This window comes from Arachis ipaensis, chromosome B08 (assembly GCF_000816755.2).
Source record: "Arachis ipaensis cultivar K30076 chromosome B08, Araip1.1, whole genome shotgun sequence".
In the NCBI taxonomy this organism is placed as follows: domain Eukaryota; kingdom Viridiplantae; phylum Streptophyta; class Magnoliopsida; order Fabales; family Fabaceae; genus Arachis; species Arachis ipaensis.
The window spans coordinates 17,154,210-17,161,999 of NC_029792.2; the positions used below are offsets into that span (position 1 = coordinate 17,154,210).

The following is a 7,790-nucleotide window of genomic DNA, read 5'->3' on the forward strand; positions in this document are numbered from 1 at the left end:
AGTAATATTAGAGAGACAATAATACAAAATTATATTATTTAATTTAATATTCATAATTTTATATATGTAATATTTATAATTACATATTTATTACGTCTAAAATTATTTATTTATTTTAATAATAATTAGAAAATAGAAATAAGAAAACAAATTCATTAATAAAAAAAAAACAAATTATGATTCCCTGTGATTTCCAAACTATGCCCCAAATATTATACTTATGTTAAGCTGTTTGTATATTAAATGATCTTGAAAGCAAGTTATACTTTGGTATTTATAGGAATTGCACGCAAATAAAACACTTGAGGAAGAACACCTCCTATGCGTATGGGGTCTTGGAGAGGTTGAGTTGGTGAAGAAAACAAGAAAGCCAAAGTCGTGAGTTTTGGACGAAGGAAGCTTCGAAAAGAATTAAAAACAAAAGAGATGTGCTTCTATAAAAATGAATTTAAAGATGTATTGTTAGTATAAACTAATTTTATTTGTGTATTCGATTACATAATATTACGTCAAACAAAAATAATTATCTTGTAATTAAATTTAGAGAAATTACTTATTTTTTTTAGATGATTGTGTAAAATATTTTACACAATCGGTATATTAAAATTAAATTCTTAAAAAATATGTATAAAGTATATTTTGTAGTTAAATTTAATTTAGAGAAATTACTTATAAATTTTCTTTAGAGAGGATTATTACCAAATCCAAATTATTCATCTATTATTGTACAATTTTTTTAAGTTGATCTATTGATGGTAATGAAATTTGTTCTTAAAATATTATCATACATCTTACGTCTTTGAATTATTGGTCATGTTTAAGAAAGAAAAAAACAATAATCACAATTCACGATCCCAAAATAATTATTCGGATTGCAAAAGTTCTTTTCGGTCATATGCGAAGAGTTTTTGTTACATATAGGGATGGCAAAATTCTCCGAGACGCGGGGATCCCTGCGGGGACTGCCCCGAATGGAGATCCGATTGTGGAGAATTTTTTCCGCGGGGATGGGAATGGGGGACGAAATTCCCCCGAAGCAGGCGCGGGGACCCGAGGCCATCACCCTTATCGCGTCGTAATTTCTATTTGCGGCATTCCTTTTCGTAACTCTGCCGTCGTGTCCATTCTCCTCTCTGTTGCCGCGTCTCCCATCTCGTCTACTACTTTGTCCTTTGGCTCGTCGTTGCGTCCCCATTGCGTTATTTCGAAAGAAGTCATCATTGTGTCATTTAGACTTTTTTGTATAAAATCTTGCAGTTTTTGTATAAGATAGATACTTGTAGCTCTATTCATATGAAAATTAATAATTAGTTAGAACTATTATGTACATGGGGAATAGGGTCCCCGCAGGGAATGGGGCCCCGTGGGAATGGGGATGGGGAGCAATATTCCCCCACGGCGGGGAATGGGGCGGGGATGGGGAGCAAATCTGAGGGCGGGGATGGGGAGCAGGGAGGCATCCCCCGCCCCCGCCCTGCCCCATTAACATCCCTAGTTACATAATAGTAACAATTCAAATTCCAGATCCTTATATCTCCCCATAATTAACCCAAGTACCAGCCCATAGTGAAACAAATAAAACGTCAAAATTCAAGGTCTAAATCTAGCTTGGACCATGACCAAAAATATGCTAGCTTGGATCATGGGCTTAGAGAGAATTGTTGTTCAGTGTGACTCCAAGACTATTGTTGAAACCCTAAATAGCCTAAAGAGATCAGAAAATCAGTAAATCACCCAATATACCAGGAAAAAAAAATCACCCATATGCTTTGATAAGAAGCATCCACAATTGGAAAAGCAAAGAATGATCTACATTATTATTATTATTATTATTTTTGTGTTGTTAGGAAATTATTTTAATTTTTTAATTTGTTTGTGGACAATACATATATTAATTATAATCACAAATTATGTTATTTCAAATTAAATGATTTATATAATGTTGATTTCATTTATTGTTATAAATGCTAAATTGAATAAGTCATAATTACTTTTGATTTGGAATTAAATGAGAATAAAACCAGATATAATCTTTTGTTCTTTAGATAATTATCTTTTGGATTTTAGATATATTATCTTTTGGACTTTAGATACTATTTTATTTGGGTTTTAGGGTTTAATGGGTGCCATACTCAAATATAGATAGTGCCTTCAGGTTTCAGTCCCCAATATACCAAAGTCGCCTCAGCAAGAAGTTGTCATTCAGCCTCCTAAGAATACAGAAGGTTTTGGTTGAGGAAGATTGAAAGAACCACAAGATCCAGACTCTTCCAATCATGATTCATGTTTATGAATTCAGGTACGCTTCCGCATTCAACTATTTTCTTTTTAATGATTAAATATGGATAATCTTTGGGGTTAAGGAATTCTGTGAAAATTTCAACAAGTGGTATCAGAGCCATCTATGATTAAATCATTAAGAAATTATAATTTTTTTTTTGAATTTGAATCTTAATTCGAGTTTGGGAAATTAGATTCAAATATATGCTGCTTTGGATTGTATAGCACATATTAATAAAACTGAAAGAGTACATTAAGAGTGTATAAAGGATATACAAATAGTACATGAAGAGCATACTTACTATAAAGTTTTTTGTATGCACCATGATTTAACATGTGAATATGAAGCCAGTTTGTTTTAAAGAAAAGAAAAGTTCTTCGTTTGTTTATCCTTTTTATACTATTCCATATGGATTTATTCTTTTTAAATTTATTTTATTTTTTTTTATATTTTGCATGGATTGAATTATAATGATTGATTCTAATCTTAACGGATCAAAATTTTTTTGGCACATGAATTTGTTGCACAGTTATAATCACGTTTTTTTTAAGGTCGCTATTAAGATTTAATTCCTTTTGCGATTTAAATATTTTTTTAATTGTTACATAAGAAAACTAGTAACAATTTGGATTATTATATCCACTTATTTTATAAAGATTTGATTTTGGAATAAATTGATTGAACATTATGTTGCCAAAATAGCATCTTTTGTGAAAATTGATTTATGTATAACATTAGAAATATAGTGATATGTAATTCATGCGAATATTGGTCAGTCCAAAGGAAGGTCTATATTTGGCCGAATTATATACACATATTGATGATAAATACATGTTTGGGTAACTAATTAAGAATAAAGTAATGCTTGTTATTTATGCGGAAAATAATCGGCCCAAAGAAAGTTTATTGTTTGGCTAAATAATAAACATTGTACGCTTCTGTTTATTTTCTATTAATTATGCAGTCATTAATCGGCCCAAATGAAGGTTATTGTTTGGCCAATTAATAGAAAATATATGCGGTAATAAATAGGTTGTGAAGTTTAAGTTTCCATGTGCACATTCAGTCGGTCTAAAGAAAGGTTTAATGTGTGACAGGAATTTTGACAATATTTGGTTACTGCAATGAGAGTATCACTTATAGTTAATTTTTATATCCAAAGATTGAAAATTAATGTTGTTCTAGATATCTCGATATGGATTTTTTTCTATTATTTAACTAATATTTACTAGGGGTGTTCAAAACCGATCCGGACTGAGCTAAACCGGTCAACCGAACCGAAAAAATCGAAAATCGAATAAACCGATAACTGGAAAAACCGAAAAAAATGTATTTTGCAGTTTTTTGCGGTTCGGTTCGGTTTTCGGTTCTGACCAGGAAAACCCTAACTGAACCGAACCGAACCGGTGGTATAAAAATGCCCTAAAAAACCAACCCCACTCCCCCACCCCCAAACAGCGAAACCCCAATTCCCTTGCCTTGAGCGCGAGTCCTGAGCCCTAACCCCACGCCTCCCACCCCCAATCGAAAACCCTCAGTTTCAGCCTCTCACAATCGCGCTCTGCCGCTCTCCTCTCAGACTCGCACTCTCCTCTCTACAGTAGCGCTCTCCTCTCTCAGCGGCGAACCCACGTTCCTCCCAGTCTGCCACCACGTTCTTCGCGGACAAAGCACCACGAAGCCCCGGCCATAGCCTGGACGACCCTCGCACACAGCAGTAGCAGCCTAGCAGAGCGCGACCCTCATCCCTTGCACCCAGTGCCAGCAATAGCAGAGCACGACCCTCATCCCTCACACCCAGCACCACCAGTCACCGATTCAGGTCTCCCACCCACTGATTCAACACAGCACCCAGCCACCCACCGGTCACCGATTCAACATAGCACCCATGTTCCTTCCAGTCTCCCACCCAACCACCGATTCAAGTTAGGCATGGAGCCCGAGCCACCGAGTCAGGTATTGTTTACTTTATTGCTGACTTGCTGACTTGTTGATTCATTGTTAATTTGGTTAAATTATTCAGAATTGGTATTTTTAACCCGATTTTGTTACTGACTTGTTGTTTGTTGATTCATTGTTTGCTGTTTGTTAGGCAATGTTCTGTTTGTTGAATTATTTTAATCATTGATGCTGACTTGGTATTGTTGCTGTTTATTGATTTATTTTGTTAGGTATTATTGCTGATTAAATTATTGTTGCTGGTTATTGATGCTGACTGGATGATTTTGTTCTGTTTGTTGAATTGTTTGCTGACTTGGTATTGTTGCTGGTTATTGATTTATTTTGCTAGGTATTGTTGCTGGATAAGTTATTGTTGCTTGTTATTGATGCTGACTTGCTGATTTTGTTCTGTTTGTTAAATTGTTTGCTGACTTGGTATTGTTGCTGGTTATTGATTTATTTTGCTAGGTATTGTTGCTGGATAAATTATTGTTGCTTGCTATTGATGCTGACTTGCTGATTTTGTTCTGTTTGTTGAATTGTTTGCTAACTTGGTATTATTGCTGGTTATTGATTTATTTTGCTAGGTATTGTTGCTGGATAAATTATTGTTGCTTGTTATTGATGCTGACTTGCTGATTTTGTTCTGTTTGTTGAATTGTTTGCTAACTTGGTATTATTGCTGGTTATTGATTCGTTTATGCAGTTTGATGTCAGTTTAAGTGAAAATATGGGCGACACTGGATTGTCGCCAGTTCCTCTGCCGAATGAATCAACTAGCATCAGATCTCCAAGTGCATTTCCTGCTGTGCCAGCTCCTCATAGAAACATATGGAAGCTTGCTAGTAGAGGCCGAGGGAAAACTTTGTGAACTTTTAAACTTCTTTAATTGTTGTATTTGAATTCCTTTTGTTGTTAAATTTCATTAGACCAAGGCTTTGTTAGCTATTGTGTATTTATGTTGGTGGATTTCAATGTTATGACTTTGTGAAATAGTACGTTAGTATTTTTTTGAATTGATTAAAAAAACCGAACAAACTGAACCAAACCAAACCGACTTTAATTGGTTTGGTTTGGTTCGGATGGCTTTGATAAAAAAACCGAACCAAACCAAACCGCAGTTTAATTAGATGATCGGATTGGATGAATTTTTCCTTAAAAACCGAACCAAACCGCACCGCGAACACCCCTAATATTTATTGCTTGTTCTTTTTTTGTTCTAATAAAGAAACTATGGCTTCAGCTGCCAATGTTTCTATACAATAACAGTATTCCTATGCTGAATAGTTCAAACTTTAAGGTTTGGAAGGATACCGTGGAGATTGTCCTCGGTTATATGGATTTGGTTATAGCTCTTCGAGAGGAGAAACCCACTTTCACTCCATAAAATCTCAATGAAGTTAAAATAGAGAAGTGGGAGAGATCCAATCGAATGAGCATTATGATTATGAAACGCTCAATTCTTGAGGCGTTTCGGGCTCAATTATTGAGAATAAAGATGCCGAACAGTTCTTGAAAGATAATGAAAAATTCTTTACTAAGAATGAAAAGGTGGAGGCAAGTAGCCTTTTGAGCAAACTTGTCTCCATGAGGTATAAAGATGAAGGGAACATAAGTGAGTACATTATGGAAATGTCACATCTTGATTCAAAAATTGAAAGTACTAAAATTAGAGTTCTCTGAAGATTTACTCGTACATTTCATTTTGATCTTCCTTCTTGTACACTTTGGGCAATTCAAAGTGAGTTATAACACTTTGAAAGACATTTGGTCCTTAAATGAGCTTATATCTCACTGTGTGCAAGAAGAAGAGAGGCTATAGCAAGATAAGACTGAAAGTGCCACATGGCTTCATCTTCTCAATATAAAAGAAAGCGTGATACTACTGCGGATGTGCCTTCTCAACAGAAAAAGGGTAAGAAACAAGATCAAATTTCAACCTATTTTTTCTTAAAGAAGGTGGAACACATGAAGAAGGATTGTACCAAATATGCCACTTGGCGTGTAAAGAAGGGTATAATTTTTACTTTTGTTTGTTCTGAAACTAGTTTAAGTTATACACCTGTTGATACTTGGTGGGTAAATTCTGCTGCTACTACTCATGTAAGTGTTACTATGCAAGGTTACCTGTAGAGCCGACTGCCAAGTGATGCTGAAAGATGCATCTATGTGGCAGACGGCAATATAGTTGCAGTCAAAGCTATAGGAACCTTTAGATTATGTTCCATGAGTGGATTTTACATGGATTTATTAGAGACATTTTATGTACCGTCATTTAGACGGAATTTAGTTTCTGTTTCTTGTTTGGACAAATCATGTTATTTTTGTTCGTTCGGAAACAATAAAGTCTGTCTCTTTTATAATTCGAATAATATTTGCTTTGGTTATTTGGTGGATAATCTATATAGGCTTGATTTGAATTCCTATAATAATGAAATACTGCAAACAGGTACAAAACAAAAACTAAATAAAAATTTGGCATCATTATGGCATAAACGCCTAGGTCACATCTCTAAACAGAGAATTCAGAGGCTCGTGTCAGATGAAATTCTTGGACCCCTAAATTTGGCGGACTTTAAAATCTGCATTGAGTGCATAAAGGGGAAAAGGACAAACGAAAGAAAATTAGATGCCGAGAGAGCTAAAAATGTCTTAGAACTGATACATACCGATATATGTGGTCCATTCCTACTGTCTCTTAGAATGGACAACGGTACTTTATTACGTTTATAGATGATTAATCTCGTTACGGGTATCTACATTTAATTCATGAAAAGTCCTAAGCCTTGGATATTTTCAAGTCTTTCAAAGCTGAAGTTGAACTTCAACTTGGAAAGAAAATTAAAGCTGTCAAATCTGATCGTGGTGGTGAATACTACAGAAGATATGACGGTTCAGGTGAGCAACGTCCCGGGCTTTTTACTCTTTTCCTAGAGGAGTATGGTATTGTTTTGCAATACACCATGCCAGGCAAACCTAGCATGAATGGTATTGCAGAGCGCAGGAACTGAACTCTTAAGGACATAGCAAGAAGTATGATTAGTCATTCTTTCTTGCTTGAATCACTTTGGGGAGAAACCTTAAAGAGCGCAATGTATATTCTTAATAGGGTGCCGAGCAAAGTAGTTAGCAAAACCCCTTATGAAATTTGGACTGAAAAAAGTCCCAGTATAAGACATTTGCATGTTTAGGGATGTCCAGCTGAAGCACGACCTTATAGGTCGCATGAAAGAAAATTGGACTCAACGACAATTAGTTACTACTTTGTTGGTTACGCTGAGCGTTCACGGGGATACAAGTTTTACAATCCTGCATCAAGGTCTATTTTTGAAACGGGAAATGCGAGATTTTTTTCGAGAATGTTGAGTTTGGGAGAAAAGAAAATATTAGGAATGTTTCTTTTGATGATGATTTTGTAACTGACAATGATCAGGTCTTTGTGCCTTTTATTGTTCATGATACAGTTATAGTACAAGAGCACAATGAGAATCCTACTGTAGATCTAGTTACAGTATAAGAGAACAATGAGAATATTGTTGTTACTCAAAATACTGCTATAGTACAGAAA

The 7,790-nt window shown here is 35.1% G+C and overlaps 1 long non-coding RNA gene across 1 annotated transcript; it reads left to right on the forward strand.

The window, feature by feature from the left end:
* Positions 4,163-5,215, forward strand: LOC107612348. The gene is made up of 2 exons (XR_001613709.2): positions 4,163-4,237; positions 4,929-5,215. It is a non-coding gene; the product is annotated as an uncharacterized LOC107612348 (long non-coding RNA).